The sequence below is a fragment of the Chiloscyllium plagiosum genome, unplaced genomic scaffold (assembly GCF_037043375.1).
Source record: "Chiloscyllium plagiosum isolate Xiang-an unplaced genomic scaffold, Cpla_swu_hap1 HiC_scaffold_32, whole genome shotgun sequence".
Lineage (NCBI taxonomy): Eukaryota > Metazoa > Chordata > Chondrichthyes > Orectolobiformes > Hemiscylliidae > Chiloscyllium > Chiloscyllium plagiosum.
The window spans coordinates 26,028,680-26,056,639 of NW_028270170.1; positions in this window are offsets into that span (position 1 = coordinate 26,028,680).

The window sequence follows — 27,960 nt, forward strand, 5'->3', positions numbered from 1 at the left end:
GTCAAGAACCTACCACAAAGCTGAAGGCATTTTGGCTTGTAAAGCATTGATTCTCAATGCTGATACGAGTGCTGTGAACAAGCACAAAATTGGAGACACAAGATACAAATTCAGTTTCTGAGTATCTCATTCTATTTACATTGTGCCGCTAATCAACCAATGTGTGCCTTCAAAGATATTGTTAGAATGTGGTTCATATATTTTCAAGAAGCTGAAACCTCTGTGAACATAATGGTTTGAATACTAGATCCAAACTTCAGTAAGACATATTTGAAAGTGACTAGTGCTCATTTGTGAATTATAGTTAATTTAGAGATATAATTAATGCCTAGACAAAAGAAAGAGATACAATCAGTTTTGCTATAACAAAGTAGTTCCGTTTTCATTCAATCCAGTGTTAAAAGAAAATCATGTAATAGCAGCACCGTTTAAATTGATGGAGCCAGAATCATGTTATAACAATCACATACTTTAAAAGTTCGCACTATACAAATGGTGTCACTGAATTTGTCAAACGTGTTACAGTGAATTCACATTAATGAATTGTCTGTTATAGCAGAATGACCTGTATTTCATTTTCAGGAGAATTGCAAGATTAAGCATTTTTTTTGTAATTTGCACATTTAGATCATAAAATTATAAATATTTGAAAGTAATACTGATGTCCCACCACTTCTTTTTCAATTACTCTATTCACAATCCTTGCACAAAAGCCTAGATTAACTACTCACTGTAAGATATGAGAGCTCAAGTACAGTCTCAGTCCCTGTAAATTTGTGATTCTCCAATTTACAATATAGGTCAAATTCCTAGCAATTTTGCGAGCCACAGGTGTATGAGCTGTGCCAGGAAATGGTTGCACAGAATCGATTCAGTCCCATTTTCAAGCCAATCAAATAATGTTTACATTTCTGAAGTGTCATAATGATCTGGTGTCATCAAAATAATTACCTGATCTTTCCAGTATATTATATTTTCAACCATGTAACAAGTTAAAATAAGACACAAACATATATCTGTCATCATTCACTCATCGAGCCAATTCAGTTGAGCCCTGAGGCACAGAAAAAGCTTACAACCAGCTCTTTGCTTAATTAAATCCCTTGTTAATGATAAAATCAGAAAAGTACTCTAACTATCCACAACGTTGGCTCCCAACTGACTGCTCAAGTAAAAAAAATCTTTGTTTCAGAAAAATCCAAAAAAACCTAATTGACATATTGCTTCTTGGGAAGTTTTCGGACAGGGTCTGCCAAAATATTGACTGCAGACTCTGCACGTACGCAACCATTTGCCAAAGATCCAACAGGACATGCATCATCAAGAAAAACTTGTACCAGGCCAGCAAAATCTCTGTCTGCAAACTTATCTTTGTCGTTATCTTATGGCCCTTTGAATTACCTTGTAAGTTTACTAATGGAAAATAAAATGTAATCTTCATTTAACTGATTCATTTGATTGATGACTGTAGTAAGTCTTGGCAGTTATCTGAGTTTATGCCGTAAACTTGCAGAATTCTAAATTATCAAGATAAATTCTTGGTTACCTCAGTATATGAGGATTATGTTCTCAAGAACAAGGGCTGTTATTTTCTTTCCAGACCCCAATTAAATATATGTGTACAGAAGCTGAATTCTAAATTTGATTACAGTATGTCCACAGAAATTTCATTTAAGGTTAAATTGTGATTTGCTAGGAAAAATTCAGGCCCATACTTTCTTGAGTGAGGTTGATGATCAGCATGCCAACACTAGAAGAAAGCCCTTTGACATGTGACACTCATTCATACAAATGTATTGCCATGCTTAAATTAATGACATACAGAATCAAAAGGCTGAAATGTTAAGCTTGTATATTTCAAAATAGTAATCTTCAAAAGGCCACATTGTTCCTCCTGGAGAACTATGGACAGTCACACACCATTATGGTACATGGGCAGAAGGCCTGCTGAAATTAATTTCTCCTACAATTCATTAGGCCTGAAATTCTTTGAATCATTTTCCCATTCTGTGATTATAAGGTAAGAGACAATGTCAAAAATTTAGTACAAACGTATCTGCACATCATGATGATTTAAACCCCAAAGTATAAAAAAGAAAGGACAAGGAATGTACAGATGCATTGGTTATAATGTTTCAATGTTCTCTAGATTCAGAAATTGTGCTATTTGATCAGAAAATTGCAAACTATACTTTTTTCTTCAATAAATGTTAGAAAAGGAAACAATATGTCAACAGACTCATTGGCTTAATACCAGTTGTGAGGAAGTTATTTAAATCTATCCTCAGAGACAGAGTGATTGAACTCTTGAACAAAATTTGAACTAATCAAAAAGAATGAGAGTAGAATGATAATGGGCAATTTGTTTCACTAATGATTAGCATTTCCAGAATAAGCTGGCAAGATAGATATGAAATATCTGCAAATGATTGTTGCACGGATTTCCAGAAGGTATCTGATAAAGTTCTGTCAATGACATTATTTACTAAAACTGATGTTTGCCCAGTTAGAGGTAACCTTGTTATGTCAGTCAGTAATTAGTTGACAGAGACAGAGAATGGGGATAAAAGAAAATTAACTCATGTGACAATGCTTTCCAAAGATTTGCACTTGGTCTTCAAAATTTCACTATCTTTTTTAATCGGTTTGGTGAAGTTTGCAGATAGAAGCAAGTTGCGTAGGTAGGAGTTGGATATTACAAGGACATGTAAAGCCTCAGTGAGTAGATAAAACAAAAGCAAACAGGATTTATTGTAGAAAAGTGTAAGCTCATCTACAATGGATTCAAGAAAGATAAATTGGAATACTACATGAATGAGGTGAAACATGGATCTGCGATAGAGGAATGGGCTGTCATGCCTGAAAATCATATGCAAGTATTGAAAAAAAGTACTGAAAAAGGCCTATGTGTTATTAAGTTTTACCTCAAGGGGCTGGGAATATTTTTAAAAATTAGGAAAAAGATGTTTCTATTGTATACTATTGGGCAGATGCCATCTATAGGACTACATTCAACTTTCAGCACTTGTATGCTATGTTGGTCTTGGATTGGGTACAATATAGATCCACTGGAATGGTACCATGGTGTAAAGATTCCAGTTGTGTGGAAACATGTGGTAACCTAGTCAAAGATTTCTAGGGATGTATAAGGTTGAGAGATAAATTAAGGCACTGAAAATAATAAGGGGATTAAACCTGATAAATGCAGAGAAGCTGTGTTCGCTAAGGGAATCCTGAACAAGGAGGCAGAATTTTCAGAACAAAGCTTGGTCATTTGAATGAAATCAGGAAGCACTTCATTACAAAAGGGGCAGGAGCAAATTGTTTTTTTTTTCAAAATGGCTTTGGATGCAAGCTAAATTAAAAGTTTTAAGACAGATATATAATACTTGTATGTTAGGTTAGGGCAAAGGGGGATGGATGGTATATGTAAGTAGAAACAGACCAAAATGAGCCAAAAATTGAGAAATGTGATGAACAATGCAAAAACAAATTGTAATAAGGAGGGTATCAGGTCGTACTAGGGAACAAGGAGACTGAGCATGGGAAACATTTGGAAAGCATATTCCAAAGCATACGGCTTAAGTGGCTGAAAGTGTTGTGAATGAAATCAACAGGAACATTGGAAAGTTAGAAAATGAGATTGCACTTATTCCTCCAAGCTAATTTCATCTTCACTTAGTTCATTGTGGCCACTGAGTCAAGTTCTTGAAATTCCTTTTTTCACACTACCATGCAATTTTATCACCATCCCCACAAGGATTATATTGCCAATAAACCCAGCTTTACCAGCATCGCTTACATTGTACGTAAAAGCCAAATGCAATCTATCAGTACTCTTTCTGTTTTCTGTCAGATTTCAGAATGGTAAAGTTTATATTCTATTTGCATTGCCTGCTACCACCAATAAGCTCTCGAAAACATTAAAAAAAACTCATGAAATAAATAAACATGTTTCTCAGTGTAAGTCAAGAGTTAAGCCTTTATTGAAGGCTTATGCTTCCTTTTAGAAGCACTTAAACAGTCAACTTGAGTGACTGGACAGGTGAAGACTTTGTAAATTGCACAGAATATACAGGAACATTCTGTCATGTCTGAAATGTATGATCTACCCATTTGTTTATGTGACATCCTTAAATGTTATAAATGTCAATGAATTTTGAAGTTTAGCATTCCAACCCTATTTAATATATTGTCTAAAAGATTTGCTTGAGACTGCTTATCGCTGAATTTTTTGGTCGATGTCAAATTTTACCGAGAAATAATAATAGACTTAGCTCAGGTTGGCATTTGTCACAGACACAAAAATATGGTTCTTTCTGCCATCTGTCAAATACTATGTAAGATTTAAAGCTTTTAGCCATTGCCATTTGTAGAAGCCCATTAGTCATTACCCAAGCTTATCAGAGCGTGACAAACTATTTAGTGATTTGTGTTAAATTATTAGAGAATAATGTTGTCCTTACTCAGAAAGCTTTAGACATTAACAACAACAGACAAACAGGTTGCAACTCATCACTGTGATTTTTATCAATCTAATTCCAATACATAAAGGGGACATCTACTAGTCAACTGCACACATCTCAAGCTCAAGATTGTACTGTTGTTATTTTTTAAATCAATTCATGGTATCCCTGACAAGGGCAAAATTTATTCACTATCCCTAATTTCCCAGGAGAGGACAATGGGGAGCTACCTTGTTAAACTGTTGCAGGTCAGGGATGGAGGTACAGCTGCAGTGCTGCTGGGAAAGGAGTTCCAGAATTTTGACCTACAACAGTGAAGGAACAGTGATACCATTACAAGTTGGTAGCATATGAAGCTTGAAGAGGAACTTTCAGGAAATGGTGTTCTCATGCATCTGCTCTCCTTCTTCTTTAAGGTAATAGAGGTCAGGTGGTAGGAAGGTACTATTAAAAGAGTCTTAATGAGTCACTGCAATATAGATGGTTTTCACTACAGTCACTGTGCGTCAATGGTGAAGGGAGTGAATGATGATGGATAAGATACCAATCAAGTGGGTTGCTTGATACTAAATGATGCTGAGATTCTTGTGGGTTGTTGCAGCTGAACTCAGCTGTACAAGTGGAGAGTATTCTTGTACATTGTAGATGGTGGACAGACACTGGAGAGATAGGAAGTATGTTAAATCAGAGGATTCCTCGCCTCTTATCTGTTCTTGTAGCCACAGCATTTATATGGCCTGTCCAGTTCAGTTTCTGGTTGCTAGAAGGATTTGTTACTTGAAATTTTAATTTAGAATATCATTGACCAGATATATATTTATATTTAGGGTGTTTTCAAAAGCAGAGGAAGTGGCTGCAGCAGTGGTGAATGTTGCATTTGTAAAGAAAACAACTTGCTCAACTGGAGTCACTGAATCTACAAGTGAAAGGCCTTCCTGCATATCATAGTTGTTGGAATCGAAACAAAGAGACCATGCTATAACTGAACTGTAGTTAGATGACCCCATACAGGAACAAAGAAAGGAAGACAAGTGAGCCACAGCAGGATTTGGGGTTGGGCTGGGGCTGATGTAAGAGTCACTCTTCTGGGGGGAATTGTAGGAAGAAGCCAAGGTGAGCTGAGGTTAAGAGTGAAGGGGAAGTAAGGCCTGGCCAGGGACAAAGGGGTTGTCAGAACTAGGGGTGAGTCAGGTTAGGCTGAGGAGGGAATTGGGAACCGTGTGACACTCCTGCACTAGATTTGGATGTAAATGTGAGAGGTTCTGGTTAGTATGTTTGCAGATGACACCAAAATAGATGGTCATGATTTGGAGGTGCTGACAGGGTACTCTTCGTTGTCCAGTACTTCCCAGGAGCCAAGAAACCACGCCATATTCTTCGCAACCTGCAACACATTATGAATGAGGATGAGATCCTTGCCATGACTTTCTCTATGCCTCCACTTTTCGCTTTTAAACAACCACCAAACCTCAAACAGATCATTGTTCACAGCAAACTGCACAGCTTTCAGGACAACACCATACAACCTCGTCACAGTAGATGCTGCAAGATGTGTCAGAGTGTGGACATGGATGCCACCATTACGTGTGGGGACACCTCCCACCCTGTACGTGGCAGGTATTCATGCGACTCAGCCAACGTTGTCTATCTTATACGCTGGAGGCAAGGATGCCTTGAGGCATGGTACATTAACGAGACCAAGCAGAGGCTACAGCAATGGATGAATGGGCACCGCACAACAATCAACAGACAGGAGTGTTCCCTCCCAGTCGGAGAACACTTCAGCGGTCCGGGACATTCGACCTCGGACCTTCGGGTGACTCTCCTCCAAGGCGGACTTCAGGACAGGCAACAACTCAAAGTGGCCAAACAGAGGCTGATAGCCAAGTTCGGTACCCATTGGGATGGCCTTAACTGGGACCTTGGGCTCATGTCACACTACAGGTGACCCCACTGCACTGCACTACACGCACACACGCAGACACTCCTGCACACACGCACTCCTACACACGCACACTCCTACAGACACACACACACACTTCTACGGATCCATATGCTCACGCAGACCCTCTCTCATATGCTCACACATACACTCACACATGCACCCTCTCACAGACTTATACCCCTTTACACTCACACACATCCACACACTCTCTCACAGACACTCATAATCCCCACCCCCACACCACACACACACCCACATGCACGCACGTACATATAAGTTTGTGGGGTGAATTTGAATTTGCAGAATTATATTTTATTTTGCGCAAAAACTGCATGAAACCATGTACATCTGTAAATCCATGTAAATGTGTAAATCCCTTTTTTAGCATAGAATCAGTCTGATCATTGTGGCACAAACAGTCTCACACAGGACAGCTTACACCTTAAATACATTATCTGGGCTGACATAACACCAATTGTTAAAGTTCACTTGAGAATGTAACTTTAAAAAAGTTCTGCAATTTACATACTGAAACCAACATGGTCATTCTAAAAGATGAGAGACTTAACAAGCAATCCAGGTCTTTTTCAATGTACAATTTCAGTTACATCACTCTGTATACTTTTGCTATAAATTCTGTGTCTTACGATCTTATGCTCCACAACCACCTGATAAAGGAGCAGCGCTCTGGAAGCTAGTGCTTCCAAATAACCCTGTTTGACTATAACCTGGTGTTGTGTGATTTTTAAAATAGATGGTGTAATGGACAATTAAGTAGTATAATGGGACCGTGATCAAATAGGCTGATGGTTTGTCGAGTGGCAGATGGATTTAATTCAGATAAATGTGAAATTTTGCATTTTGGTAAAGTAAATCAGGGTAGGACTTATGGTCGGATCCTGGAGAATGTGGCTGAACTAAGAAACCTTGGGTGCAGGTTTATGTTCCTTTAAGGTGAAGATACAGTCGACAGGGTGGTAAATAAGGCATTTGGTATACTTGGCTTTATTGGTCAGAGCATTGAGCTTAGGAGTTGGGATTTCATGTTACAGCTATACAGGGCATTAGTTTGGTCACTTCTGGAATATTGTATTCAATTCTGGTCTCACTTCTACAGCAATGATGTGCGGAAAATATTTACAAGGATGTTGCCTGGTCTGGAGGGTTTGAACTCAGGGAGACGCTGAATAGGCTGGGGTTATTTTCGCTGGAGAGTTGGAGGCTAAGGGGTGACCTTATAGAAGTTAATAAAATCATGTGGGGCATGGAGAATGTGGCTGAACTAAGAAACCTTGGGTGCAGGTTTATGTTCCTTTAAGGTGAAGATACAGTCGACAGGGTGGTAAAAAAGGCATTTGGTGTACTTGGCTTTATTGGTCAGAGCATTGAATGGCCACAGTCTTTTTTCCCAGGATAACGGAGTCCAAACCTAAATGGCATAGGCTTAAAGTGAGAGGGGAAAGATTTAAATGGGACCTAAGGAGGCAACTTTTTCAAACAGAGTATGGTGAGTGTGTGGAATGAGCTGCCAGAGAAAGTGGTGGAGGCTGGTACAATTACAAAGCTTAAAAGGCATCTGGATGGGTATTTGAATAGGAAGGATTTAGAAGGATATGGGAAAATTTGAAGGATATTTGAAAATAGGATTACATTAATTTAGGATATTTGGATTGCAAGTTGGACTGAAGGGTCTGTTTCCGTGCTGTACAACTCTATGACTTTATAAGTAAATTTGTGATCTACTAATCTTCAATATATCAGCCTTCTCCTGAATGTTCAGAGAAAGGTCATGCCACCCTCTTTAGAGATGTAATTGAGCTAAATAGAGCATGACAATCAGAGGGATAACTTGTCTGTAACAACAGCCTTTTCTCTCAGTCTTTCTCTGAAAACACTCTCATCACAGTATGTAAGTCGAAAACTCAAAGGTAAGACCTAATCATAAGTGGAGTGTTCCTCACATTGAATTCTAAAACAATTCTACTATCTTTGGATAAAAAAGATTTGAGCCAACAATACCTGACCCAATAAAAAATCACAGTGCCAACAGTTTATTTGGAAAGTCTCTTTCGCTGCATGCCACCATTTGGGACAATCAATATTAATGCATTTTTAGAAAATTTAAATTCTTGTACTTTGCCAAAATGCTTTTCAGAAATTTCTGCAGAGTCCTAATCGTTTGTCCCCAGATTTGGAGGGAGTGTGTGTGCCCAAGAATGCTTTTTGAAGAAGCAAGGTTGTATATATTTGGACAGTTTAAACCTTTTGTTTGCAGTAATGCTTGAATAAGTTTGTGCTGACAGGTATTTAGCTCTCACTTAAGGAACCTGACTGATTTGTTTCTGATAGACTATATATAGGCAATATCACCTCTCTTTTAAAATTCAAATGGGGAAAGTAATTAGTTCACTCCACTTAACTGAACTACAATACTGTTTGAGCAGAACACAAAAACTGATCAGTTAAAAATAATGGCTTACCCTGATTTTCAAGCATGGGGTCAGGATTTATGACATGACTGTACAAGATCTATTGGAAATGAGCAGTATTCAACTTTCATGCTGCCACCTCAGTGCCACAATTTTGGTGCTGAGCAAATTATTGTACCTAATGTTGAAACCTTTATGTTTGAGAAGTGGTGCAGCAAGGCTGAGCTAACATTACATCATGTAGACATTCTTCTTTTAAAAAAAGGAGGACTATTCCTTTAAAAGAAAACAGCTCAGAATCATATTGCTAGCATTTCAAACATGAAAAATGGGACACCAGGCAGACAAAGTGCTCCAGACTGATAGATATGGTATAGAAGGCATTATTGTTGGAGGTGACAAGAAGACTGTGAAAAATAGAACTCTCAGGAAGGGGTAAGACAAATTCGTCAAGGGGGTCAATTCCCAGCATCTGGTCCAGGGGAGTTGTACAACGTGATTAAGATCAGCAATTGCTTCTTCTTGTGATGTTGACCACTCACCACACCATCAGCCTCCAAAACTGCTCAGTGCACCACAATGCCATCACTTACCTATCAGCACTCAAACCCAATATCCAGACACTCCACCTGACCCCTACACACTTATTAATACTGACAACCTCATACTAACCACTATCTGTAGCCACATACCTCTAGCTATTCAGCTGTGTCAGGCATATCAACCAAACACAACACTACAACATCACAACCAACCTGTCCTGTGATGCCAAAGTACAGAAGAGAGAAGAGCAGAACTGGTGAAGAATGAGGCAGCCTGCATTTCTCAAACTCAGCAGAGATAGCTCTTAGCACCATGGGACCAACTACAACAGAGACTATCAGCAGGCCTTTCCTAAAGCACAGAGACTGAAAAATAAATTTTTGCCTTATACTTTCAACTCCCAGTTCACCTCCATACAAATTAGAACTTTTGTATGGACAGGTCACCTCCTCCTATATCATGTAGAGAGGATGTAGCTACATTCCCTGCCAGATCTAGGAACACTCCATAATGTGTTCTTCCAGACACTTGGAAACCATATAGAGGTTCTTCAAAAATGTTTCATGTCAATGCCTGGCCCTTTAAATTTCCCTGCTGTTGGGCCTGACTTACCTCATAACGCTTATTCTTTACAGAGTGATGAGTAACTCCATTGCCTAGACCTGCCAGTTTCAAAAGTCCAGTAACATAGTTGGGAGAGCTGTGTAAGTTGGAATGTGAATCTAATTTTTTCATCAATTTAAGCATGAGGTTTGCTTCACTGTCCCATTTAAATCTCGTTTTTAACCAGTCTCCCCGTCTGTTTGATGCACCCACCCATATATTAGACTGGATCACTTTGTACCTCATTATTTACTTCCAGCAAGAAATGAAACAGAAATGAAGTTTGTGTCCAGTGGATCACTTCTGGGGGTTCCACACTAATAGCTGATGTAAAATGAAGAAGGATTCAAAAATTTCTATGTGGATCGAAGTGTGCACATAGGATGAAGAAAGTCACTGTGGAATGCTGCTCGATCACAGTTTCAGCTTCTCCCACCACATGTTTAAAGGATATACAGCAAAGAATATTGAATTAAATAATGAAAGTAGCCATTAAAATATATCCAGTTGGGAATTTGTGCAAAACTAGAGCAGGAGGAGTTATAGAAACCATAAGAAAAGCTTATGGAATACTTTTAACTTACTTCCTTATGAAACAACACATACATAGGACAGTACGTACTGACTCAGTTAAATTATTCAAAAGACACTGATTCAACAATGAGTAAAGGGATGTGGGTTTGAAATCAGAATAAAATGGATTTTCAGCCCTAAACCCTAACCTAAGGGCTCAGAAGAAAACAGTAAACAAGAAGTAAATAGTCAAGAGGGACTGTGAGTCTTGGCCAAAGAAAGCACAATAGTTCTCAAGTTTAATTCATGTCCTTGGAATGTCCTCAAGTAATCATGATTCATGAACTAGTTGAGAAATGTAGTCATGTTGTAATGTAGCCAATTGAATCAAGGACAACATGCAATGTTCTAATGTATTCCCAATTGGATATAAAAATATGTTGGGGCATAATCAAACTCACTAAAGCAAATCTGACTGACAATACTTAAAATCAATTCTAACCACATTGCTCCAGGTAATAAGATTCAGCCTCTGAAGACTTACCAGCAGTGTCAGATTTTGGTTAGCTTAGATGATCGAAAATTCTTTCAAATAGTTCAGAAGCCTTGTAGAAACAGCAATGGGTCATTCAGCTTATTGAGCTTGTTTTGCCATTAAGTACGATCATGGCACATTGAACATTGCAATGACGTTTAACCACATTATCTCCATAATCTTTTATGCCATTGGTAATCATAAATCTACTAAGCACTTTGTTAAATATTCTCAAAGACTTAGCTTTTATAGCCCTCTGATGTAAAGAATTTCAAAGATTCATAAAAATATTTCTCCAGTCTAGATTCTGAATGTCATCCTCCTTATGTTTAGGTAGTGCTCCCTGGTTTCAGCTTATCCAACCAGTGGAAATATCTTAGCTGTATCCCCCTGGCTATCCCTTTAAGTATTTCATAGTTTTCAACCTCTCATTCTTCAACTCGAGACCAAGTGGTCCTAAACATTTTAAGCACAAGGTCACTTTTTAAACTTAAGTGCAATCTAGTCTACATAAGCAAAGAAAATATATAATAAAGAGCTTACTTTTAATGTTAGATAAATCTGAAACTAAGTATACATAATTATTTATTTTGTCCTCTACTCTCATGTTTCACACCAGTGTCTGCATATTACCTGCCATTGTCTTGAGGTCTGGCTTGTAGCTTGAGTCTGCTCGTTGTGTATAGTCCATCAGATGGCTATAAGGTGGACCCAGTTATCTTTGTTTTGGAGAATGTTATCTCACAGAAATATCTGGAGCCTAAGCAAACTTTCTCTTTAAAAGACCAAGATGCTGTTTACGAGTTCCCCAAAATTGCTGACCCTTGATCTGCACAGTAATTATCTCTCGATCAACTCCATTGTTTTGGAAATCCAACATCTGTTTGAATCAGGTGGCCAAACTCAGCAATATCTACTTGAAGGAATGGATTATGGACAAACAATGATGATTTGTTCCATCATATCTAATGCTTGAAATTGCCTATTGAATTCCCCTAACTTACACAGGTATATACAAGTTTTCTGGAAGGAACCAGTTTTTCCTCATTTTCAATCTTTTTCTAGTATTTCCTCTAGAATTGGGACATATTGCAGCATTTTATTTTGCATTTGAGTGTATCATAGAAACAGTTTCAATACAAATGGATTCACATCACTGATCATTATCTTTTCCCTGCAGCCCATATTTCAGCTCTTTGATGTAAAGAAGCAAAAGTTGAGCAACACGTTGTCTGAAAGCTCAGTGCACACTTCACCCCTTGATTTCAGAAGAGTGACAACTCCAGGCATCAGATTTAAATATCTTTGCAGGACCTTCCCTCTGCATAACCTCTTTGCAGAAGCACGAGGATGAATTCACTGTAGGCAGCACAGAACTCATCAAGTAATGATTTAACCAAGTAGTGCTTAAGGGCTCATGCTCAAATCAAATTTATAATCTTAACAACAACTTTAATTATATGAGACACTTACTAATGCTTGATCATCAAGTATACAGTGATCATTGAGAAAAGGGGAAACCAGGGTTTTTTCTGTAAAATTCAACAATACCCGCATTTGCACCAAGCTTGGCTGGTAGACCATCACTTGCAATGAGTATCAGTTTTTCATTAGTATGTTTTTTCCCAAGACCACTAGGTGAAGGTGTAGTGGTATTATCGCTGGAATGTTAATCCAGGGGCCCGGGTAATGTTCTGTGGACTGGGTTCAAATCTCGTCATGGCAAATGTTAGGATTTGAATTCAAGAAAATTAAGAGTCTAATGATGACCATGAATTGATTTTCAGGAAAAACCCATCTGGTTCACTAATGTCCTTCAGGGCAGGAAACTGCCATCCTTACTTGGTCTGACCTACGTGTGACTCCAGACCCACAGCAATGTGGCTGACTTTTAACTACTTTCTGGGATGGACAATAAATACTGGCCTAGCCGGTGTCACTCTCGTCCCAAGAACGAATATTTTTAAAACATCTTTTGAATTAATTATAGACATCCTGATACTGAGTTCTCTTTAGAGATCCTTTTTACTTGTTATGTCCTTAAAAATCATGCATGTAAAAATATCAGCTGGGTTCAGAAAACAATAAATGCTGGATATCACAGCGGGTCAGACAGCATCCATGGAAAAAGAACAAGCGAACATTTCGAGTTTAGATGACTCTTCATCAGAGCTGAAGTGAAGTGTGGAGGAGACAGCTGGGTTCTGTCGGTCATGTTGATGCATCCACACAACTGCACCAAAAAGCATTCACAGTCCTCAGGGCCTTCTGTAGTTGCTGAAAGGTATCTTCACTCAATGTTTCCATTCATCTTGCTTGAAGTACCAAGGGGACATGCTCCAGTTTGCCATTATTATTTCTACTTTGTCCTTAACATCTTTGAATCAAGAGTCATGGGCACAATCAGTTTTCTTAGTGGCCTCACTATGTGTGAATGATGGCTTGTGCTTTGATGGAAGATGGCGCAAGTAAACTGATGCTTCAGCGCAGCCCTTGTCTTTTGCTGCTGATTTAGGAAAGATGACTCTTCAGCTTTCAAAATGGCCTTCAGCTCATCAACTTTGTTTGTCCACATCATGCTATTCTAAGGAAAGCTATCTTGAATTTACTGTGCACTATTGTGTGGTACCATTCCAAACCCCACTTTTTTTACTGATCTCTCTTGCTCCTTTCTTAAATAATGGCGTGATATTTGTTCACTTTCAAGCTTCAGGACTCATTCGGGAATCTATAGAGTTTTTCAAAGTGAGTTAATGAAGATTTACATGAATCATACACTGCACTCATGGGAGCTGTAGTGGGGAAGAGACCATCACCCACCTTCTTCTGGAATCTGTCTTTGTAAACTAGGTCGAGAAAGAAATACAGTTTTTTTTATTGTAAAATGTAATGGCTCTAAAGGGGTAAATCTTCCTCTTATATTGGCTCAACCCATTCTACTGATGTTGTATGCAGTCACAGGCAAGGAATTCTAGCTTTTGTCAGAGGTTTGATTTGTTTTAATTAGCTCCCAAAAGTCCTGGTGAATATATCTGACTAAATGTAGTTGTGCTTATTGAGTCATAAAGTCATACAGCATGGAAACAGATCCTGCCAGCCAACTCATCCATGCCGACCAAGTTTCCCAACTGAAACCTGCCCTTTTTTGCCTGCATTTGATCTGTATCCCTCTACCTTTCCTATTCATGTACCTGTCCAAATGACCTTTGTGTTGTAAGTGTATCTACCACTTCTTCTGGCAGCTCATTCCATATAAAAGCCAACCCCTGCATGGAAAAACTTGCTCCTCAGTTCCCTTTTAAATCTTTCCCCTCCCACCTTAAACCTATGCCCTTTGAACTCTCCCACTCAAGTGGAAAGACCTTTGTTATTCACCTTATCTATGCCCCCTATGATTTTATAAACCTCTATAAAGCCACCCTTTAACCTCCTATCCTCCAGCGAAAAAGGTCCCACCCTATCCAACCTCTCCTTATAATTCAAACCCTCCAGTCCCAGTAACATCCTTTTAATCTTTTCTGCACCTTTTCAAATTTAATAATATCCTTCCCATAGCAGGGCAACCAGAACTGTATGCAGTATTCTAAAAGTGGCCTCACCAATGTTCTGTACAATCAACTCCTATAGTCAATGCTTTGACCAATGAAGACAACTGTGCCAAATGACTTCTTTATCATCCTGTCTACCTGTCACGCCATTTTCAAGCAACTACTAATTTGAACCCATAATCTGTTCCACAACACTCCCCAAACCCTACTAATAGCTGTGTAAGTCCTGCCCTGGTTTGTCTTACCAAAATGCAACACCACATATTTAACTAAATTAAATGCTATCTTCAAAGTTTGTGAGAAGATTTGTAGCTCGGGTGCTCGTTGCTGTGGTTCTGTTCGCCGAGCTGGAAGTTTTTGTTGCAAATGTTTCGTCCCCTGTCTAGGTGACATCCTCAGTGCTTGGGAGCCTCCTGTGAAGCGCTTCTGTGGTGTTTCCTCCGGCATTTATAGTGGCCTGTCCCTGCCGCTTCCGGTTGTCAGCTTCATCTGTCCGCTGTAGTGGCCGGTATATTGGGTCCAGGTCTATGTGTTTGTTGATGGAGTTTGTGGATGAGTGCCAATCTTCTAGGAATTCCCTGGCTGTTAAATGCTATCTGCCACCCCGCAGCCCTGTGTGCAGCTGATCAAGATCCCATTGTACTCTGAGATAATCTTCTTCACTGTCCACTATTTCAGCAAATTTGATGTCATCTGCAAATTTACAAATCATACCTCATGCATTACCAACTAAATCATTTGTATAAATGACAAACAACAGTGGATCTAGCACCAACCGTTGAGGAACACCACTAGTCACAGTCCTACAGTCCAAAGAACAACCCTCTACCACCACCCTCGATCTCCTAACATCAAGGCAATTTTGTTTCCAATTGGCTAGATCTCATGAAATCTAACTTTATTAACCAGTCCAGCAGGCGGAAACTTGTCAAAGGCCTTGTCCGTGTAAGCAATGTTTGTCATTCTGCCCTCATCTATCTTCTTGGTCATGTCCTCAAAGAACGCAATCAAGTTTGTGAGACACAATTTCCCATGCACAAAGCCAAGCTGACTATTCTCAATCAGTCCTTGCCTCTCCAAATGCATCTAAGTCCTGTCTCTCAGAACCCATCTGCCACTGGCTTTTCCTTGCAAACTTTCTTAAATGAAAGTCAATTAGCCACACTCCAATCTTCTGGCTCACCTGTGGCTGTCAATGATACATGTATCTCTGCTAGGAGCCCCACAACTTCTTCCCTAGCTTCCCAAGCTTCCCTTTGGGTGGCACGGTGGCACAGTGGTTAGCACTGCTGCCTCACAGCGCCAGAGACCCGGGTTCAATTCCCGACTCAGGCGACTGACTGTGTGGAGTTTGCACGTTCTCCCCGTGTCTGTGTGGGTTTCCTCCGGGTGCTCCGGTTTCCTCCCACAGTCACAAAGATGTGCACGTTAGGTGAATTGGCCATGCTAAATTGCCCGTATTGTTAGGTAAAGGAGTAAATGTACGGGAATGGGTGGGTTACGCTTCGGCGGGTCAGTGTGGACTTGTTGGGCCGAAGGGCCTGTTTCCACACTGTAAGTAATCTAATCTAACCACAATGCCCTGGGATATATTTGATCAAGTCCCAGGGATTTATCTACCTTTATGCATTTTAAGACCTCCAGTGTCTGCTCTTTTATTGTATGGTCTGTATTCAAGACATTACTATTAATTTCCCCAACTTTCCTAGCTTCCATATCTCTCTGTTCAGTAAATATAGATGTGAAATATTTGTTTAATATCTCACTCATCTTGGATAAACCACTCTGGAAAACTGTGAATAGCCTGGCTTCCATATCGTGGAAAGGACATATGAAGGCATTAAAAAAAACTTTTCTGCCATGATACCAGAATTGGGAGAATAAACCTTGTCAGGAAAGTTTGAATAGGCTGGAACTCTCTTCTCAAAAACATGAGGGGACACCAGATAGAAGTTTAAGGTCATGAATGTGTTTTGATATAATTGGCATACAAGAAGACATTTCCACTTGTGGGTGAGAAATGGAATGCAAGGGAATATAAAGGAGAGTTCTCCCTTCTCACAAAGAGCGTATCTACATAGACATCAGGTCCAATAGGGCCCAGCTGCATAGAATAGTAAAAAGACCAGAAATACCTTCAGACATAGGGCTACAAAATCAGGAAGGTCTCCAAATTTATTTACTCTGAACACAAGAAAACAAATAAAGAAATCTAGTCAAAGAACCTGGCAGAAAAAGTCGGAAAGAATTCAAGATTTTAAAAGATCAAGATTCAGCAATTAAACCAAAAGATTAGAAGGGAGGTTCACAGAACTTTAGAGTTAAGGTTTGTGAAGAAGCAGCAACTTGGTATCTCACCCAATAAAAGACAGGAAGAACATCCATTTCTCACTGGAAAAAGCAAAACAAAAACTCCACCTTGTTTGCAGATGGTGGGAAAACTCTCAAAGGAGAAGATAGTCACTATGTGGATTGCTAAAAACATTGGAAAAGGCATGAAAAGCATGGGTAAACACGATAAGCAATACTGAGGTACAGTATTACAAAGAGACATGTTTAAAAGTTTTGAAAGCAATAAACTACTGCACCACAGTTAAAAATACTGTCTAAAGCTATTTGAAGAATTCAATGTAGCAATACAGAAATCAGGACAACTTTCCGCTCTTGTCTTCAGATCTTCCTGTATTTTCTTTTCTACTGGTTAGGAATTTCTGCTTTACAGGTTACTGATTGAAAAAGTGCTTTTTAAGAGAGGTATTTTTCAGGCAGTCTGTTTACATGCTAGGTCGTGGCAACTCTCCTCTCAACTGTTCAATTTTCCCTGGCCTTACACTCCAGAGCATTGGATTGTGTCATTGGCCCTCAAGATTGTCAATATACTCAGTTCAAACTTGATTGGAGTTTGTTATGTTTCGGGTATAATGGCCGAATTCGAATTTGATTTTATCTCCAAGCAACAAACTAATCGAGTTGTTCGACCCAGTGTTACCTTTTTGAGTACGCTTGGTGCTGTATCTGGTAGTTCTGCTGCTTTTAGCTCTCTTAAAGGTATACCCACATCTTCATAACAGTACTCAGAAGAAAGAGACGTGACCTATTGAAGATCTTTAGTGGTCTTGACAGGGGAGATGTGGTAAGGATGTTTCCTATGTGAGAGTGTTAAGGACCAGAGGGCCTGATCTCTGAATAAAGAGTCATATATTTAAGACTGAGTTGAGAAGGAAATTCTTCTTTCAGAATGTAATGAAGTGGAATTCTTCACCGCAGAGGGCAGATGAGGCTGGTCAATTAAATATATTCAAGGCTAAAATAGATTTTAAATCAGGAAATAAGACAGGAAAGTGAATTACAAATTATCAGTCATGATCTCATTGAAAGGTGAAGCAAACTTGATAGGCTAAGTGGAATAATTTTGCTCCTGCATCTTATGGTCTTAGTCATAGAGTCATAGAGATGTACAGCATAGAAACAGACCCCTTGGTCCAACTCATCTATGTTGACCAGATATCCTAAATTAATCTAGTCTCATTTGCCAGCCCTTGGCCCATAACCCTCAAAACCTTCCCTATTCATATACTCATCCAGATGCCTTTTAAATGTTGTAATTGTACCAGCTTCCACCACCTCCTCTGGCAGCTCATTCCATACACGCACCACCTTCTCAGTGAAAATGTTGCCCCTCAGGTCCCTTTTTAATCTTTCCCCTCTCACCTTAAACCTATGCCCTCTAGTGTTGTATTCCCTTACCCTAAGGAAAAAACTTTGACTATTCACCCTATCCATGCCCCTCATGATTTTATTAATTTATATAAGGTCACTCCTCAACCTCCAACACTCCAGGGAAAATAGTTCCAGCCTATTCAGCCTCTCCCTATTGCTCAAACCTGCCAACCCTGGCAACATCCTTGTAAATCTTTTCAGAACTCTTTCAGGTTTCACAACACCTAGAGCAGAGAGAATAGAATTGAACACAAGATTCCAAAAGTGGCTTAACCAATTCCTGTACAGCTGTAACAACTCCTATACTCAATCCACTGATCAATAAATACAAGCTTACCAAATGCCTTCTTCCCTACCTTCTACTTGTGACTCCACTTTCAAGGAACTAGAAACTGCACTCCAAGGTCTCTTTGTTCAGTAATATTCCCCAGGATCTTACCATTATGTGTATAAGTCCTGCCCTGATTTGCCTTTCCAAAATGCAGCACTTCACAGTTCTCTAAATTAAACTCCATTTGCTATGCCTCAGCCCATTGGCCCTCCTAATAGAGTTTCATTGTACTCTGAGGTAACCTTCTTTGCTGTCCACTAAAGCTCCAATTTTGGTGTCATCTGCAAACTTATTAACTATTTACACATATGTCACATCCAAATCTCTTAAGCCTTGGTTTTTAAAACAGTTCTTTTTGTATTTTAGTCCACAAAAGTGCAGAAAAATAAACAGATGTGGTCATTACATAAAAAAGCCATAGGCTAAATCCCTCCTTCCAGGCTACACTGTGGACCTCAGTACTTGTACCTAAGATGGCGTCGGGTGTGGCAACATTGCAAACTTTTCACTGTGCTTCTGTACTTTTGTACGTGAGTACATGTGACAATAAAGTCTAGATCTAAATCTAGAAACCAAAAACTTTTCAGGTCATATACACCACAAGGTTTGACCGAAATGTATCTTGGGCAGCATGGTGGTTCAGTGGTTAGCACTGCAGCCGCACAGCACCAGGGACCCAGGTTCGATTCCACCCTCGGGTGACTGTGTGGAGTTTGCACATTCTTCCTGAGTCTGCGTGTGTTTCCTCCGGTTTCCTCCCACAGTCCAAAGATGTGCAGGTCAGGTGAATTGGCCATGCTAAATTGCCCATAGTGTTAGGAGCATTAGTCAGAGGGAAATGGGACTGGGTGGGTTACTCTTCGAAGGGTCGGTGTGGAATTGTTGGGCCAAAGAGCCTCTTTCCACACTATAGGGAATCTAAAAAAAACCTGTCATCAAGAACAAAATGAGACACATCAGAGTGCCACTTACTGTAATGAAAGAAATTGAATTATATTGCATTTTATACATTTCAATTTGAGCTGTTATCTGTTTTTATTTCTATGGATAAAATATAATTTTTTTTTAGAAATAACGTCAAACAGGATTTTCAGCACCAGTTTTGTTCAGGATATATCTGATAACATTGTGAAGCTATAATGAGCAATGTCCCAGTAATGCTGTCTCAGGTTTTCTCTTTGCACATTCTGCTGTCTTCAACAGATATCGCTGTCTCTTTGATGTAAAGAATGACCAAAAGAAAAGATGTGTTTTGTGTCACATCCACATTTTCTGAGTGCAATGTGTGGGCTGTACAAGACACAATGTTAAATCGGTCATTTGCATTGTTACTGAAACCATATATCAGAAGTAAACACAGTAAGCAGAGCATGATGTTAGTCAGAAAGCAACACTGACTTGATGTCATAGCACCATTTTCAACTTTAATCTCATGCAGCTGGGTGTGTCATCCAAAGGAAGGATCAAAAAACCATCATTAAGAACATTCACATAAAGTGATTGCTTGATTTTCTCCTGGCTCATGCTACATTATAGTTATGTCTGTACTGCTGCCCTAAAGTAACATGGCAAAGTCTGCAGGTTGGCAAAGCGCTTTAGTGAGAGTATTCAGAATTGCCAGTTTCAAGTGTAGCAAACACACTGCATACCTCTTTAACCAAATGACAATATCAGAAACAGGATTGGGGCTTCTCTTCAGTCTAATTGGGGTTGGGGAGCAGGGCAAATGTAGGTGAGGGAGCTCTGGTACCTTCAGTTATTGGCACAGTCCTCACACAGTCCAGGATATTCCCACACTTGGTCATCTGCTTATGATCAGGGTACATATCGGACTACAGTGCAGAGAGTGAGCAACGGTTTGTCTTGTAGGGCTATCAAATGTTAGAGATGACTTGATTGAAATATGTATAATCCTGAGGAGTCTTGATAACGTAAGTATGGAGAGGATGTTAATGATAAATCATTTGTAGACTGACTGACAATCAATTTGCAAATAAAGACCCAGAAACAAATGAGATGAATGATGGGATTTTTGTTTCAATGGGGGGGTCGAGGAGCAGGTTTGACAGTAGAATAGTGTCTGTATTAGAGTGGTGCTAGAAAAGCACAGCAGGTCAGGCAGCATCCGAGGAGCAGGAAAATCGACGTTTCGAGCAAAAGCCCTTCATCAGGAATGGACACTAGAATACCCAACTCGTCTTCCATCCTGTGCTGTGGTATCTTTTAAATCCACTGCTATGTGATCAGGAGAATCACATGTTCAAAATTCCCTGAAAATGTAATGTGCTTCAGATTCAAACGTGAAAAGTTTCCACATGAACAAAATGCTGGAAATTCTGTTTTTCTCTCCACACACACTGCTTGACCTGCTGAGCACACCCAACATTCTCTTTTTATTTCAAGATTTGAAAATTCTTTGATCTGACTGCAACACAGTTTTCAAACAAAATGAATTGACAGTTTAGCCATGTTCTGTGGTAGTACTCTCAGCTCGGAGTTAAAAGATTGTAGATTTAAGCCAGTCTCCGGAGGCATGAGCACAAAACCCAGGCTGTCATCTTGATCCCAATTATGACTGAAATGTTAAACCAAAGCCCGATCTGTACTCTTTGATGGCTGTAAAACATTTCAAAAGGAAAGATGTGGTTCATCCAGCTGTTATGATCAATATTTATCTTTGAGCCAACAACTATAAACAATTGTTGTGGTCATTGTCATACCACTGTCAGTTCACAAATTAATTGTTGCAGTTTCAAAGTTATAATAGTGACCACACTTCCTTTTAAAAAGTCCTTAAAAAACACTTCAGGACATTCTGAAGTTGAAAAAGGTGTTGCATAAATATAAAACTTCCTTGTTTTATTTTCTCTCTGGAAGCAGTTCATATACTGTAAAGTTCCCATTACTTTATCCTTGAATTTCTTTATTCTCAGTTAACCAGTAAGTAAAACATTGTTGACTTCCAACATTTCTCAAAATACATTAAGGCGCATAAAAAATATTTTTGGAGTTTTCACAGGTTGAACTATTGATATCTGAATCCACATGTCACAGGGCCATAGAAAAATTACAACACAGGAAGTGGCCATTAAGGCTATCACACATGAGCCAGCTGATTAAATTGGCCACCCATTCTAATTCCACTTTCCATCACCTATTCCATAACCTTGCAGGTTACAGCACTTTGGGTGTAGATGCTTTTTACAAGAATTAAGAATTTTCCCACCTCAACCGTAAAACCCAACCACGTATTTCAGAAATCCACCACCGCCTGAGTGAAAAAACATTTCTGTCACCTCAAACCCTTCTATCAGTCATTGCACCTGATTCTGGAAACCCATAAATACTGTCTTCTTCCTCCACACATTGTTTGGGCTACATAGAGACTCTGGTTCAAGACGAAAGCCTGTTATCTTTTGGAATGGCCTACTCTGAGGATCTAATGTCACACCTCCACTGGGGTTAAAATCAGCTGCATAGAGAGAGTCACATATTCTTCACCTGTCTGGATCTGCTAATTTTGATGGGAAGCATTATTTTCCCTTCAACAGTTAATGCCCCTGTCCTTATCCCAACCAGGGTACATAACTGGATAATAGCTGGATAATTGGGAATTTTGAAGTGAATGACTCACCTCCTGATTCTGCATCGTCTGTTCACTATCCACCATACACAGATTAGGAGTGTGATGGTTTCTGTCCACTTGCTGGGAAAGGTGCAACCCCACCAGCTTGAATGGATCTCAACAATATCTGGAACAAAGTAGGTCACTTAATTAGTACTCTATCCAACAACCACAGCATTTATTCCCTCCATTACCAACACAGTGGCAGCAGTGTGTACCATACACAAGATGCATTGCAGCAATGCACTAATTTGACAGCAACTTCCAAATCCATAATGTCTACTACCTAGAAAAACAAGACCATCAGAATATGATGAACCAGTAGCCATCCAATCCTGATTTGGAGCTTTACATCATTCCTTCATTGCTGGAAGTCCTGACCTGACAGCAACCGTATAGGGTTGTAGCAGTTCAAGAAGATATAAACAGCCATCTTCTCAAGAGCAATTAATGTTGGGCAACAAATGCTGGCAATACGTACGTCCCATGAAAAATACAAAAAGAGTTCTTCATAAATCCCAATAATGGACACCAGTCTTAACGTAATAACTGTCTGAGTTAATGTAAGTCTTTCATGTGGCATGTTCATAGTAACAAATATAAAGAGTGTGACCTTTGCAAATTTATTTCCTCCCAAATATTGATATATACTTACTCAATGACCTTTTGGATGGAGTAAAAGAGAAAACAAAATATTTTCTGAATTTGTCAATGCACAAATGTATTAAATCCTGTTGCTTTCTTCCAGCAGCAGAGAATATAACATGAAATACAGACTCTCTCTTGGAGCATGACATTATAAATCTTTCTGCAGGCAAAACACTTGTACAGGAAATTTACAAAATCCATCCAAACAATACAGCTTTAATGAATCGCTAACAAAATTGAACACAGGACCAACAGGAGGAAATAAAACGCCAAGGCAGTGACAACTTGGTAGAGCATGGAAACACATGGAGCTGAAATCCCCAAAGGCCACACTTCAATAAACCACAACTGAGTCCATAACTGAAGAATTTTGGAAGGCAAAAAAACACCTAAAGAGAACACGTTGTAGAGGAAGCATACACTTTTCCAAGCTGATAAACACAGGGGGAAGGAGGATTGGGAAAGAACTACCTCACAGGGTTTGCATATTTCTTTGCTTGACTCAGTCTGCAACCTGTGTGGGAGTTGGATGCTTCTTCAACTTGTCAGACTTGGGGGTTCATCACTGTGACGTGCAGGAGGAGAATGCTGTTAATCTACTTGAAAACAAGCAAATGTAGTTCCCATATTAATGGAACGTGACAGCCATTTTCTAGCAACCCAGACTCATTTCCCTGATCCAAACAACTGGTGAGGCTATGAAGTCAACAACTAGAACTGGAACAAGCAAAAGTATCCTGAATGAAACTAATCTTATAAATTATGATCAGGTGCCTTCTGAACTACTAAATCTTGTCGGGTCAATGTCAAACCTGATTTGAGAACTGACATCCCAAAATTGGTGGGGGCAATTAACCTAATCTATAACAGTCTCAAAAAGATTGCATGAAATTATCCTTTATAAGTAATATCCAGTAGCTAAAAATCACACAACACCAGGATATAATCCAACAAGTTTATTTGGAAGCACTAGCTTTCGGAGCCCTGATGAAGGAGTAGCACCTCGAAAGCTAGTGCTTCCAATTAAATCTGTTGGACTATAACCTGATGTTGTGTGATTTTTAACTTTGTACACCCCAGTCCAACATCGGCATCTCCATACAATGTCCAGTAGGTTTAAAGAATAAGGCAAGGAAGTGGCTGCAAGCACGTTCATTATCTGGAGACTCCTGTACCTAGTGACAATATTACTTTATTCACTGTGTTCTGTCCAGAGCGAATGTTAAACTCCACATCAGAGAAACATCTTGCCTTGCAACCAGCAGACCATGATTTTCTGTAGTTGGTGTTTATATTTTGCAATCTGTAATAAACTCAACTTTTTTCTGGCCTGTTTCAAGAATAAAAGGCATTTCTGAATGGACACGTTATTAGCCTGTCTCACATGTCTGGCCAACTGCCTTTCAATCTGTCTAGTTTGGGTGGTCCTAGCGGCAATCACATTCCAGCCAGTAGAGCTCTTGGGGACACAGGAACATGCCTAGGCAGAGTTCAAATGAGACATAAAGGGATAACACGAACCCAATAAAAGCAGTTCAAATCTTACATTTGGGTATTTTGGTGACAGAAGTTTAATATAGACAGACACCATATGGTGCATATGGTCAAAATGTGCTGTACATGGTCTACAATAAATGAGATAGAATTTCCCAAGTAAAAATTGAAAAAGGCTGTTAGTTGATATACTGACCATGTTTAAACATTGCAAAACACCAAATAAGGTGAACATACATCATCAAGTCACTTGCTTTCGAATTCTCAGGAGTCATGATGACTTTCTGGAATATTGGATTTGATTCAAACTATTTTCATATAATAGAGACATCCAGTACCTCCACAAATCAGCTAAAAGTAGTAAACTTATTATGACATTAATAGTATAAACTATGAGGAATGGCTACATCAAATTCCTCACCCTTGAAAAGTGCTGACTCTAAAAGACCTTATAGAGTAGGACAAGAGAGTGTGGTGAAAACTAGAGAAGAGCAAGTTTAAGGCAGATGCCCAGTCATGACACCAATGCAGATCCCCTGATTAAGACAATGATGAATTCAGCGTCCAATTGAAACCAGGAAGTGAAGGATTCTAGAGTACCGTTCTTAAAAGGCAGACGGTGCTTGCCACTGTCTTGCAAAGTGGACGAGGTGGGAGAGGAGGACCAGTAGCCTCATAGATCAGAAAATTGGTCAAACATTTAATGGAAAGGTAGTTGAACTGCTTTGAGTGAATAATCTCATTTTTCAGAAATGCATGTTTGACTGAAACATGGCTTAAAGTTTCCTTGCATTGCACCCAGAAGCTGTGCTTAAACAGGTGGGAGACTGATCAAGTTTGCCAATTTATCATTTTAAAATTGCCTCAATTAACTTAATGGAGAAGAGTGGGCTTTGAGCTCCCCCCCACTAGCAACACTTACTTAGGTAATAGCTGTATGTTGTGGAAAAATCAAGATACTGACACAGCAGGTGGAAGCACCATTTTTACAAGTCCTATAACTGACCTCACCCCCATATGTGATTAAATATCAAATCCCAGAATTTTTGCATTGAGAGTAATGAAGAGCAGCAGAAAATAGGATATTGACTTATTCAAAGAACAGGTGAAAGAAGTGATAGGTGGTACGGTGACTCCATGGCACCTCACAGTGCCAGTGACCGGGGTTTGACTCTAGCCTCAGGCCTCATTCTGTGTGGAGTTTGCACATTTTCCCCGTGTCTGTGTGGGTTTCCTCCAGGTGCTCTGGTTTCCTCCCACAGTCCAAAGATGTGTAGATTAGGTAGATTAGCCATGGGAAGTGGAGAGTTACAGGGATAGAGTAAGGGAGTGAGTCTGGGATACTCTCCGGAGAGACAGTGTGGACTTATTGGGCCAAATGGCTTGTTTCCAAACTGTAGGGATTCTAATTCATGGGGAGATACTAGAATTGTATTTTTTTCCTCAAAAGACAAGCTCAGTTTGGGTCACACGGTTAGACTTATCCTGTGATTGTGATGTTTTGAAGAGGATCAGATCTCCTTTCTCGGGTAGTTATTGTGTGGTTTAAGTCAGAAATATTACAAATGAAGCAGTAGTTGACTTTATTAGGAAGAAAGAGATAATAAAACCTTGTCAAAGTTATGCTGGAAAACAAAGAATTAAACAAAGTGAATAAGTACAGAAAAGATAGATATCAAGGGACCTATTCTAAAGTGACAGATATTTTACTATTGGCCCATTGATAAATAACATGTTCTAATAAAATAATTTCTTCACACTCCTTGTACCCATACTCAGGAAACTCGGGCAGACTTGAGTGGCAAATGAAATTGGATCCATTTTCTTTCGCTGCTTCTGCTTATTTCATCTCATGTTTGTTGTACAGTCACACCACTGTGGTTCCAAGTTAACAGATTTTGTAATTTTCTTCCCATTTTGTTTCCTGTTGTCTCAAAGTTCCGTTTTCTTTTTTGGGATTTTTGTTTCTCCCCATTCCCAACAACATTATTTCCCCATTATTCCTAGTTACTGCTGTCTTTGCTGTCACATTTTATTAGGACAATGTTTCGGCGGGGTGAGGTTATGGATTTCCAGCACACACTGCGTAATTGAGGTTCAAGAGAAGAGTCTCTGAGCAGCCAACAGTTGCAGGCTCAAAGAGCCTTGAGGCCTTTTGGCTGCACCCTTATCATCCTGGGATCTGCACTTGGATCGAGCAAAGGAACCCTGAATTAATCCAACCCTATCCACAAGATAGACTGCTATAGAGTTGACTCATTTGCCACACAATGATCAGCATAGAACATCTGGATCAGAGATGGATCTTCCCATAAAAGTGAATGTTACCACAACATGAAGCTTTCATGCAACCGCATCCTTCCAAGCCACCCAGGAGATATCAGGCAGTCTGCAGTGCACACATGTCAGGGAAGTGACAGCTACTTTGTTTGCAAGTGTTAACACCTTCATCATTTCTTCTGTGGCGAGAAGGCATCAGCTGGACAGGATGCACAGTTTTCACAAATTGGCAGTGTTCCTCAACAAAGAGCCACATATGGTGCCCACATGGGTATCATCCTTACATCAATCATGTATCAATGTCAACCGCCTTCAAGATGAGAAAGGATTTGCAATCAATTAATTTTCAGGTGGTATCTAACCACAGAAACACCCTCATGCTGGTCAACGTTTGTGGTGCAGGAAACAGCCATGACGTTTTCATTCCATAGCAACACATGAAGTTTGTGCTATTTAAAGGAGAAGGAACATATGGCAGAGATATTTCTTGAGCTGGACTGTGCTGTACATCCTTAGTTGCTGACTCACTTGGAATCTCCTGACTTATTTTTGTTGCTCTTCAGATAATATTACCTCCTTCAAAAAGACATTCTTTGTACCCATAAAGAATGACTGGGTGAAAAATTATAATGACTGTGTGCAATCATTTGTACCTAGGTACTTGTACCTAAAATGGCACGTAAGAGGCAGCATTGTAAAGGTTTTCACTGTACTTCGACAATGGAGAACACATGACAATAAAGGATATTCTATTCTATTCTATTCAGTGTTTGAATGATAATTCCCAGAAGTGAGTAGCTACCATCCAGGTGTGCCAGAGACTATGTCTTCCCTCTGCTGTAGTGTAGGTACCTTTTCCATACCTCATAGCTTTTCTTTTGTATGTGGATGGCAAGACCTGACTGGCAGCTGTCTCATTCTTACAACAAGCCTTCTTTTAGGGCTCGCACTCCTGGCTGGACTAACACATTTCTATTGGAAGGCAGGGGAGGAAGGGCAACTATTACATTGTAAAATTTGACACAACTAACTCCATGAGCTGCTAGTACATGTCCATCTGTTTCATTGGAATGTTTTACCCCCAAGGCATAACTCAAAAATACAACATGACCGATGAGATCAAAATATACATTTTCCACAATTCAAAAGAAAACTACTCTGCCATATAGTATCCAATCAATTAATTTTACATGCAACAAAAATACATTGGCTGCAGAATTTTGAACTTCAAACAATGCTTTCCAATCGTCAATATTAACTGTCACTTGTTTACCTATCTG